The sequence below is a fragment of the Gobius niger genome, assembly GCF_951799975.1.
Source record: "Gobius niger genome assembly, chromosome: 4".
In the NCBI taxonomy this organism is placed as follows: Eukaryota; Metazoa; Chordata; class Actinopteri; order Gobiiformes; family Gobiidae; genus Gobius; species Gobius niger.
In genome coordinates, this window is record NC_136855.1 from 21,539,822 (window position 1) to 21,552,725 (window position 12,904).

Consider the following 12,904-nt stretch of genomic DNA (forward strand, 5'->3'; position numbering starts at 1 on the left):
TTTCTGTGATACATTAAATAATGTATCGCAGAACCAAGGTAGTTTATCTTGTAAGACTGCCGCGTGGCTCAGTCGGTCTTGTCTTTGATTTTTCACCCATTTTCTTTACACATGCAATGCAACATTTCAATTCAATACTGTGTAATATCCCGTGAATTGTATTATCGATTGCTATATTTATGTGTAGATGAGTGTTGCATTTGCACTGGACCTGAATTGGCAAACAAGCCGCTGAAATGCATATTGGGATGACAGAGCACTCTGTTACAATGCGAAGCTCATCAAAACTATGTGACAGTGATGTCTGGATGTCTGTCTGAGGGGGACAAGAATGAGCCCGACAAAAGTGAGAAGTGTTTTGTCTAACAAACCACAGCAATCAAAAGGAAATTGGAATAAGAGGAAGCAAGAATTGGAAAGATCAAGCGAGAGCAGGTGGAATTGGAGTCCTGTGATAAGGAACGGACAACAGGGCTAATTGAAAGCAAGTGAGGGAGAAAAGTCCGGCTGAGGTGTGAGTTGGACGGTGTGTAAGGCAGCGATAGAGAGGCAAACAAATTAGGAGCGGAGGGCAAAAAGGATGGAGGGCGAGAGCCGTGGTGACAGAATGAAAGAGTGAAATCAGATGGAAGGGCCTCGTGTTTGTCCAGGCGGAAAGTTGAATCACAGTTTAAAAGCTCCTGGCTCCTGACGACTTGTTCTGTTTATGGTTTCTGCATATGCGGACCATCATCAAATTAATTTACCAATGTTTCATATTACACCGTGCCCCTAATAGTGACCTTGCTATATGGATAGGATAATGACATCATATGGCAGCGGTGGGCAGGTTTGCTTGGTGGTGGGCCAATTTATTTATTTTTTATTAAGTGCAAGGGTGGAACTACACACAATTCAATCATGACCACAAACATCAGTGTATCATAGGCCAGGCAGGGAAGCAGGATTTTATCTCCGTATCATCAGGTGTATGGAGAAAACGTCCTCACTTCTTGGTTGTGTAGTGTGTTCTTTCGTCATTGTACAGTGCAGTGTCTTGGAGTGCAGTACAGTGGAGATGTTGGGACAGTGTGATAAATGGAGACAAACAGCCAGTGGTGATAAAGATTGGAAAAAGAATGTAACTTGACTGAAGAGAGCATTTGGCCAAGATCCTGTTGGTGCTATTTCAGGTTTAGGACCAACAGCACAGGTGCAAAATGCGGCCATGCAGGGTAGAGACTAGACTCTTCTGCCAGAGGAACACATTCACTTGTGACACACTAAAAAACGAAACATTTATTTCAGCTTTTAAAAGGTTGTCCTTTTTAAGTATGGTACATTCTTGATTATGCCATAAACATGTAAACACCTAGAGCTTCTTCTTGCTCAATCATTTTTGTCCCATTCAACATACAGTATGACTTTTGTTTTCTACCACATAAGACTTTGCTGTCATGATGTTTAAATGGCGATGTGATTTGACATTTGTACCGAACAGAAATTGTGCAGGCTTTTCTGTGAAAACCTTGCCAGTAATGGTTTCCAGGCTTTTTACGTGTCGCCTGACCCGCTGATGGCCTCTTTTAGTGCTTGTGGTTTACTGTCATTCTGTAGATGCCTGTCACGTAAACAGAGAGGAAATGCAACTGCGGCTTAGAGGCTGATGGATCAAAAACCATTAGCTCTGCTGCTCTTTCTGTGCTCTAAACATTGCATGTTGGTTGGAAAACAAGATAGCGCAAGCCAACTTTTATAATATTTGGTTGAATATGTTTTGTTCTTATAGCTGCTTTAACTGATTTACATTGATTGCTGCTGAAAATGGTTTGGTAATTTTACCTATTACATGCTATTGGGTTTATACATGTGTTTTTCTTTGTCTTGATCTGTATAAGGGTTCATTCAGGGCTTGACATGAACTTTTTTGGCCACTATTGCTAGTGGTTTTCAAAGTTACTTGCCACCAACTGATTTCACTAGCCATAACTAAAACATTATAGATTTATATTGGAAACCTAATATAAAAGAAACCAAAAATAAAAGACAGCTTATTTTAAATGTGTTGCTGTTATGTTGTAGTGTATGTAGTTCATTGATCAGTCCAAGTACCACTGATAATGTATTTACTCAACAGAACAGCAGAAGTCCAAACTCATAGAAGATATCAGGTCTAAATAGGGCGACCAGTTCTATGACACTGAAAAGTAGGACACTTGAGCTAAAAAGTTAGGACAAATTTTCAAACGTGAGGACACAAGCAATATATTTTTAACTAAAATGTACAAAGCATCCACAGTCTGGCGGGTCTGAAGCAAAAGGTGGCTGCGTCTGTGGCGAATCCAAATGAACACGCGATTTAAAAGAGCCAACAGCGCTGAGGAAAGAACGCAGACAGGGCGGCAGAGGTGTGCATTGATGAACAGCTGCTCAAGCCATAAAACAGCCATTCTCGTTTTTTTTTCTATTTTTCATTGAAAGTTCTTTTTCTTTTTCTTTCCCCCTGGATCATCATCGTTTCTTTGTGCATCCTCCTCCACTATTGTCTTTGTCTTGTCTTCTGGCTTTTTTAACTCCTTCTAGATGCCTCCACATCTTTGTTAAAACTTTCATGGAAGAAACTGTTCAGTTGTTCAAGCGGGTCTGGGGGCGGGTTTTTAACGGTGGGCTCCGAAGGAAGACTGATCAGAAACGTGCTCCCCAGGCAGTGTTCATGGGAGTTGTAGTGTTGCAGCTTTATGAGAAGTACAATTTAAAAATAATTGGATATGTTTTACCCACCACCTTGGCTAGTTATGGAGACAGCTTTACCCGCCACAGCCAAAATCTACACGCATTTGGCAGGTTGCCAGGTGTTAATGTCAAACGCAGAGACAACCAAACCAGGGCTTAAGTCATGATTCAAACAGTGCTACCGGGTACCAGGCAGTACCGGGTACGCTTAAGTGAGTTGGAATTCTGAGCAGTGCATGTTTTGTTTGTCATGGCACCATTTCAGTTTAGCATCTTAAAAACTGTGTGTAAGTTTACGGTTGGCGTGTCAATATCGAGATGGTAATTGATGAAAAATTAAGGGATCGTTAGTAGGTTTGTTTTACAACTACAACCATACTTTTAATCACTTTTCATAATATTTCACTCAATGTCAGACAGAGATACATTTGGTTTTTACTTTATGGAAATCTTTCAGGCTAAGTGTTGTATCACAAATCATTTTACCGTATGTACTCTGTAATGTCTCTCAATTTAGAAGTTACAGGAGGCACAGTCCATCAGTGGTGTGTGTGTGTAACTGTATCTGTTTATGCTTCGTGTAGGTCTTCTGTTGTTTTATGTTAAGCATTTGCCAAAAGGTCCAACCTGAAGTCAAGGTGACTTAGTGGATCCAAACAAGTTAATTAGCTGCTAACCAAATTAGCTTGTCTTACAGTGTAGGTAAGAGGGAAAGGCTTCTGTCCCTGTGTTTGTTGCTTCTTTTCTTAATGAAATATGTGCCTCTTTTTTCTTCTCCTTATCATATTCACTCTCCTCTGTGCATAGAGTTTAACCTCCTCAAAGTCAATTTAGCCGCATGCCTCTCTCACCTCCCATTGTCCTGTGTCCACTGCCATTGTTCATTGGTCTTTCTTGTTCTTTGAAGTGTCCTGTCTCTTCTCGTGTCCCTCTGCCCTTAGCCTGACTGAGACAGGACCTGTCACCTCCTCACTAGAGCATGTTAGGTGCCGATAATTGCCCCAGTGATCCATGGACCAGGATTACTTCATGTTAACACTGGTCATAGAAATCCTATGTTGAAATGTTATGAACAGCTTTCCAGTAACTATGATTCCAAGATGAGGTTCAAAGACTGGACACAATAGTTGCTTTCCTCAGTACCGTCTGGAGGACATAAAGATTTTAGAAGTCCTTGTTAGGTTGCTTAATGCATGCATGCAACGTTTCCTTGAAAAACACGTCTGTGAGCCACAAGGGAGCGAGGCTCAGTGTAATTTACATTTGCTGTTTGAGCTTCATCAGAGCTGTTGGATGGTAGCATTTAATTAAGAATCAGTCAACATTCAAAGGTGGCTTTGTTTTAATTTGTATTTTGCAATGTACACATGAGAATGAAAAATAATGACAGGAAAGATGACAAGTTCTGTTGGTGAAATTAAGACTTTGAAATTTGAAGAGAAAACATTTTTGTTTAAAATTATTTGAAACTCCTTAAGCCAGGAGACTTACTATCAGTGGGGTTCAACTACAATTACATACGTTTTCATAGAGGGAAAGAAAATTTGCAAAATATATGGGGTACTTAACTGCACGTATCATGTGCAGATTTGATAACCTAGTTCTTAAAGCTACAGATAGCTCACTTACTATGCCGGACAATGTGCCAGCCTCAGCATTGTCAAAGACATTGCTGAATGTCTTTCTCTGCTCTTCACTACGAAGAATAAATATCCACTTAACCAGCTCATTTAATTATTCTAAAAACATGTTTATGATAGCAACTCCATTATGAAACAGCAGTGGGGTCAGGAAGGTTGTGTCTCTCTGCTCCTGTAACATGCAATAATAAAAGCCACACCTACATAAAATACCTCACATACTTCCTCTAACAGTAAACCTCACTTATGGCTGTTCACTGCTTTATAGCAGTCCATGTTAAAGGGGGCCTATTATGCAAAATCGACTTTTTCAAGCTTTACATCATGTTATTAAGTCATTCCCTCATTAAAACCATGCCTGAAGTGTTGCCTTGGCACATTCACGTATTTTCGAGTAATCTGTAGAAACTCTGATGGCGGCCATTTTAGGGATAAAACGCCTGATTCCTTCAGGAAACGCCTCCGACCTCCAGGATACGCCTCCGACCTTTCGTCACCAGCCGAGTAACCAACCACTGCTCCTCAGCAGAACCCCCTCCCCGCAGTGTCTAGCCCTAAGATGTAAACAGAGTCATAATGGAGGATTAGCTCCATGTGTTGTGAACCGGAGCCACAGCAGACTTTTACAAAGACACACATCAGTGTTTCTGTTACCGAAACACCCAGGATTAAAACCGGTGACAAGAACACTTATTTCAGTGTCTGGTTCTGCGCTGGGCCTTGATGATGCACAGAGCCTCCGGAGAAAGCTAATGCTAAGCTAAACCTCGAGTCATCACGTGAAAACGAGAAATATGCACACATAAAGTCAATAAAACCACCACACACATAAAGAACCGTTTAACAATGATCACACACGGAGCCTGGCTTGTTGATTTGGAAGTTTATTGCTCACATTTCATCTACAATGGGTCATAGCCGAGTGGCTTTCTCCCGGAGCTAACAAGCTAGCCGCGATAAGCTAACGGGAAAATTCACTGAATACAAGCATATTATGCATTGAAAACGTCACTAAAACAGGCAACTGCTTGAAGCAGCCTTTATGATGATGACACACGGAGCCTGGCTTGTTGATTTCGTAGTTTATTGCTCACATTTCATCAACAGTGAGTCGTAGCCGAGTGGTTTTCTCCCGGAGCTAAGGCACTATTAGCCGCGACAAGCTAACAACCTTCACCTTCACAACATTCATTGAAAACAGGCAGCTTATTATGCACAAATAACGTCAATAAAGCCGGCAACTACTCGAAGCAGCCTTTACGATGATCACACAATGAGCCTGGCTTTACACATTTGTGGTTTATTACAGACTTTTCATCAACAATGAGCTGTAGTCGATTATAACAAGCTAACGGGTAACCTCGAAAAACCATTGTCCACCTGCACAGATAATGTCCGTCTTTGAATGGTATGGGCTCCTGCAGATCCTGGTGTCGTCCATGGGGGTATAGTTAGAGATCCATAGGGCATGGCAGATGCAAAGAGATAGCCTCCAAACAGCAGTTATTTTTCAGGCAAGAGCCCCTTCCAAGCGTCCGGTGTGGAAGGTTCGTTTCCAAATAATATCCTGTGTGGCCATTGTTCACAAAGTGATAAACAGTAGGTCCTTTCCAACAATAAAAATTAAAATGCACCGATCGTAGTTTCAATACTGTACGCAGACAACGAGCGCAGTGTTGTTGTGATGCCACAGACAGCGTGTGGAGGGGGCGTGTCGGAAAGGGTCAGAGGTTCTTAAAGAGACAGAGGCCTATTTCAAGTCATTTGCTACGCCATTTTGAAAGAGCAATTTTATACAAGGCAGTTATTCTAATTTACTGCATTGACAGACCAACAGAAGGTTTCGTCATCATTGTAGTGTGATATAGACTGGTGCTATGTGGCTGAAAAAAGCATAATACCCCCTCTTTAAGAGCTTTCTGATTCATTGAAGTACATGTGATTGGAGGATAATTGTTAGGGAGGTTTTGAAGGATATACGTGTCTCATATTGATCACTATTGACCCCAGCCCCATTGCACTTTTTAAATTGCAGACTCCCTTTTCAGCTCATTTTCTGAAAACTGTAAATGGAAAGAAAAAAATGCAAACCAGAAACTCTGTATTGTATCGTGTGTTCTAAGACTGCATAGAGACGTATAGCTACGCACTGTATATCTAAAGAAACACAAAATTTGTATATGTTGTTGAAATGTATTGTTTGTTGAGAAAAGTGAACAAACCTCTACAGCATCACAGCACGGTGGCGCAGCACAGCAAGAAGGTTCTGTGTTGGATCCCTGGGACGTTCGAGGCCTTTCTGTAGGAGTTTACATAATGCTGGGCGATTATGGAAAAAAAAAAACATTATTTTCCTCCAATTGCTCGATCTCGATTTTCGATTCAAATTTTTTGTTTAAAAGAAAAAAACGATAAATGTTGTCTTTCCTGGACGAGCATGTAAACAGATGCTGCGGCTAATCTGAAAACTGCAGCTAACTCATCAGCAAAAACGAACTCCACACTTCTAGCATCACAGTAGTGATGGGCAGATACCTCAGTGTGTGTGTATCACGCAGTCTTGGTAGGCTTATAGGCGCCATCTGGTGGTGAAAAAACATCCGTCCGTCCGTCCGTCCGTCCGTCCGTCGCCGGGTCGTGGGGGCAGCTGTTGGAGCTGCCCAAATCACATTGCACCAGCCCCTTATGGCTCCTCCTGCAGGTGGTGGGTCCACAGAAGGACGGGCTCATGGTTCTAACCGGGCCTGTTGGTCTCTTATAAGGGGCTTCTGAACCACTCTTTGTCTGACCCGGCACCTAGGACCTGTTTGCCATGGGAGACCCTACCAAGGGCATGAAGCCCCCGACAACAGAGCCCCCAGCTGGCGGTTCCAGGAGGGGCATTGCAGCAATGAGCCTGAAAAAAGCAAACTCAATTGACTGAGCTCATTTATTCTCATTTAGGGATGGTCCGATATGAAATTTTTCTGCCGATACCGATATCCGATATTTGCCTCACTGGTGTGGCCGATATCCGATATTTGCCGATATTTATTTCAACGTTAAAAATCAATAGAAAGGCTTACTCAAATGTGGTAAAGTAAATCCATTCCATTATTGGAATGCTTATGCCTCACACACCAGGATGAAACAATCCTTTTTATTAGAAAAATATTAAAAAGACCAAATGCAATGTTGGAGTGAAATGTCATTTTGTTTTTGGCTAAATATTTACTCAGACCTACTTATTATTATACTTTCACCCATGTCCTCTATTAATGGGAAACACTGACACTGGGAATATGCTAGGCTACTATTTATTGCATTTTTTATTAAAATATGTAGCCTACCATGTTGTTTAATCTACATGTTTTAACTTTAAACAAATCTGATAAAGGACACACAGCTCTGTATGAAGCTTTGGAGTTGCAGAAAATATCATAATGTCACTTTAACAGCACCTTATATGAACTTATGAGGCCAGACTGAATATTTAGAGTTGGTTTAGAGCTGGCAAAAAGCAAACAGTAGATTTACAAGATTAGCATGAGCTTTGATCTGCTTTGTTTTCAATGATAAATGCGCTAACGATCGCAAATGCGTCTAATTAAATATGCGCGAAAATGCGACATGACATAACGCCTCGTTTTCACAGGTCATTAACATGATAAAGGTGGGCAGAGTAAACGTGAATACAGACATTATCATCACTGTAGTTAGACCTATATGATGACAGAAAGGTCATGTTTACGTGTTGTAGCCTTTAGCCTGTTAGCAGCTATGCTAGCGCTAACAAACAAAGTTATAAATCTGGCGTCAGGACGGAGAAACTTTTGCAAAACTCACCTCAGATGTAGCGACAAATAATCCATCAGAAAATGATTCCTGTTAATCCTGACTCAGAATCATGTCCATGGAGGCAGATTTAGTCCAGTTTGTTGCAGCAGTAACTTGTGGCTCTGCATCTCTGTGGTGTCCGAGTGTCCGCTCCACTTTGTTTAAACTTAGTAAAAACATATTCTCTTTTGGAGACGTGTGAATTTATGCTGGAGGTTCTTTATTTTTTGGAGCCACTGTTTATTTGAGATAATTTGAATAAATTGTTGCCCCAGTCAGGTCAGTGCAGCCGGTCTACACTGCTGCTGCTTTCAGGTGCCAGTTTTTCAGGTGACATTACGGTGTAGTAAATAATTCAAAGAAAAAAAAAAAATCGGCCGATATTTTCCCATATCGGACCGATACCGATATGGGAAAAAAGGACAAATATCGGCCGATAATATCGGCGGCGCCGATATATCGGCCATCCCTATTCTCATTCACAAATATGAACCAGATCATCAGGATTGAACTGTTTAACCAGCTGAGAGTGAGAATTTAGAAAGAGGAAAACTGCTCCGGTTAATGAGAATAGAAACAAATAAATGAGAATTAATGAGATGTGTCAGTGATACAACCTTCTAAAAATTAAGTCACTGACCAAGGTTTAATAAAGGATAGTGCCTGTGACAATAATTTGGCATCAGAAGTATTTCTGCTTTTGTTCACCAGTGGATGTCAGGTCAAAAGACTAGACCATCATCTGACTCAAACTCACGACCCTATGATCCCAACTGGACGCTCTTCTTACAGAGCTACACGACCAGTATATCAATGGCTTCTTGTAGGCTGCTAGCCTATCAGTCTATGTGTTTGTGTTGCACTTCAATATGGACATGAAAGAGAAGAAAACAATGACTCTTGTGCTTTAAACACTATCTATTGAATAATTTTGTTATCAAGGCAGAATTGCCTTGTGCCCAAAGATTTCGGCAGCCCAGGCCGGGCGCTCGAGCCCGGGAGCACCCGCGGGATCGCCGTGTGGTAGCCTACATACTGTAAATCCCAAATGACAACATGAGCCAGGCGATGCTCTTGTTCAACTGGCACGCCCAGCTGCTCGCTGCTGCTCGTTGCGTATGACACTACATGGAACAAAATGTGACTGTGTCGGTCACGTGACTTTTCTCAAAGTGATACGCTCGGTGAAACAGCTCGGCTGAGGCATTGCTTTCAGCGCATGATACCTGTATTGGTGCCTTGGCTCGTTTAGCCACAGTACAGCATTCCCGTGTCCTGACCTGACAGGCGCTGCAGCATTGCACCCTCCATATTTTTTTCCAGACAGGTCTGGCCAATTCTCCTCGATCAAAACACACCACGCGATTATCGTGATCAACCTTTATTAAAATGTCGATTAGATAAAAAATGGATTAATTGTCCAGCCCTAAGTTTACATGTTCTCCTTGTGTCTGCAAAGAGTTTCTCCTGGTGCTCCAGTTCAATATACCCCTAAAAACATGTATGACAGGCCAGCAAGAATTAAAATAAAGAAATGATAAAACCATGGAATATTTTCATCATGATTGTTTTGAATAAGGGATCTCAGCCAATTGGAGCATCTGCTTCAACAAAACACATTACAAAAAAACGTCTAACTTTTTAGAAGCATATATCTAGTACCCCAATCCTTCACAGGGGCGAGTTTATAGGTACGTTTCACTACTTGCAAGGGTCACTTTTCAGGGTAACTGTCACAGAAAGTCTGGACTTTCATGAAATTGATACAAATGGTTTGTAATTAGATGGACAGTGTTTTTCCCACAAATGTCTGACTTTACAATACACTAAAGGAGGACAAAATTTGTTCCACTAGAAAATAATACGGTATAGTGCGTTTAAACTGTATGCAGCTCCAGTTTGTCATTTATTTGTCAAAATATTTTCATCCATTGGTATTCTGGTTTGAAATTAGAAGTGGAGGACTGGAATTGAATCTTTTACAAACTTGCAGTTGTTGTTTGGGCACCGTGGTATATTTTTCCTACTGACTAACAGGTGATCAAAAGGATTTGGACGGCAGAAATATCCTGGCAATGACAGCCTATCACTGAAAATGTGCAAACGCTAAAACACTTCTGGATTACCACGCTTAGGTAAATAAACTCCTCATCCAAGTGTGGGACTTCGATGGGGAGCCAGGTAGAGTGGTGCAAGGCAGGCGGACAGCTGATCAAAGTGAGGGGCAGGCAGGCATACAGAAATGCACTGCTCAATACAAATTGACAATGTGTGCTACCTCTGCACAGGGTCAATAGCTTCTCATGGATTGGAAATTAACTTCATTTAAAAAGCCGTGTGGAATTAAAGTTGGGTCATGTAGTATGAGCGATGATGCACAGAGGTGATGGGGAAAACATGAGAAAGAGAAAATGAACGCAAAAGCCAAAGAATGCAAATATTAATGTAAAAAATGAGTGATGTTAAGAGGAAAGAGAGGATGGAGGGATAGAGCAATGATGAGAAGAGTGACGGGATCGATAGAGAAAGGTGGGCAGACGGAGCCAGAGCAGATGAAAGGAGGTGAGCTGATTTGTTCCTCAGCTGGAGAATTGAAATTGATCCTCGACACATGTGCCACTGATGCACTATTGCGGATATCTGTGTGAACTTGTGTGGTTTGCCACGGCATTGGAGAAAGAGGTCAAATGAACTAACTTAACCAGGCAAATTGTCTAAACCAAAAACTTTCCATTATGGTCAAACAACACGCACTGCACACAAGGTTTTGTGCTGTCAAAGCATCAGCAGGTGTGAACAATAAGACATTTTGGCCATACATTTCTTTCTACAATGAATGTGAGCATGTGATTTTTACAGTAAGTTCACATTGTCCTGTACATTTTATCACTTGTCCAGGAGCAATGTAGGGAACACTGAATTCATCTCATGGATTTTAAATGCATTACATCCTCTACATTTCAGAATCGACATATATACAGCACATCCTACAGAGACAAGATATTTGGTTTTCAACAGAGGACATTATAAACAATTGCAACCTTAACAAAAATTGAGACGATTTAGGTCAGAAATAATCCAATCATGTACTGCTCCAGGCTACAGTGTACAGACAAAAGCCATATTTCAGCTACGAAGACATGATGCTCCTTATTATGACCCACAGTGTAAGTTGAACCTTGCCATTTGCCATTATGTGTACATTTCTCGTAATGGTCTTTAACTTTTCCGCCTCCAGCTCTAGTAGCCCATTGTTCTGAGCTTTGTTCCTGTTTAGTAGTGCCGCACACGTCGCTCTGATTTAATACTGCACTGAAGAAATGATCCATATCGAACACTTTAAGCAATCAATGAATAATGTTTCTTTGATGTCCTCAGCACACGGATTTCAAATGCATTTTTCTTCTTCCTGTCTTTCCCCCTCCTCACCTCCTTTCTCCTCCCTCCAGCTTTGGCAAACGAGGAGTTATTTTCATTCACCGCAGCAATTCACAGAGCAATCACAGGGAATATGCAATTAACGCCGAAAGCCTTCAGTCAATAATACGTTACGCACACACACACCTCCTGCGTGCTCCAGTGTGCGCTTCTGTTGAGTACCATCTCCTCCTCCTCCTAAACCTGAATCATCACCAAAAGAGCTCCTCTGTCCCTCTCCTTCGCTCTTCATCACGCAAATCATTTCTCTATTTCATCAGGCCAAGCCATCAACACTTCCACCCCCACATTGCTTGCTTTTTCTTTACAGTATACCTCCAGACTTCTTCTCCTGATGTGTTGACTCGCTACGCACCCACGGCCCCCCCCCCCCACTCCATAACTCTGTGGCATAATTTCACAGATTTTTCGCCGTGTCTTTCTCCAACAATTTTCCCCTCCAATCCTCTCCTCTCAAAATGACACAAAACTCAGAATATATGTGTCAATGTTCCTTCAGACTATTCTCTTCAGTGCTGCGCCGGCATCATCTGTGCAAGGCCCGTTTCATTATCACTGGAAACAGTCCACAGCAGAAAATGTTAACTTCTCTGAGGCTTAAAACGAGAAAAGAACTGTGAAAATGTATCTTAAAGTGGGCACATCATGCTAAATCGACTATTTTGAGCTTTTAGCCTTGTTATAAGGTTTGCATTGTATCAGGATAGGTCAAATGCTGAGATCAAATTTCCCTACTGGGACATGATAGATGGATGGATGGATGGGTGGATGGATAAGATAAGATAAGATAAGATAATACTTTATTGATCTCACAGATGGATAGATAGATAGAATTGTCCAATTGAAATAACATTTGATGAGAGATGTGGGTGGGGGGGGGGGGGGTGAAGAAAAGGGGAAGAGAAAAGAGTAGAGGCAGACGCAGAGGGCGTGGTCTCAGCGGTGGTTAGGGGTGGGCCATGTCTTCTTTTGTAATATGAGGCTCTTGAGTAAGTGTTTTGCATATGAGCCAGAGACATCAGTCCTCATCTGATTTAGTTCCATGGCTTGATAAGATAAGATAAGATAATCCTTTATTGATCTCACAAAGGAGAAATTCACTTGTTACAGTCGGCATTCAAGAAGATCACTTAGAGTTAATAAAGTGCAGCTGATACAGAGATTATTGCACATGTTACATGTTGGCCTTGAAGGGAAAGTGTTGACGCCGTGTTTCTTCATTGACTTCTCCATACAGATGCGCACGCACGCACGCACACACACACACGCACGCACACACGCCAATACCACATTTATGA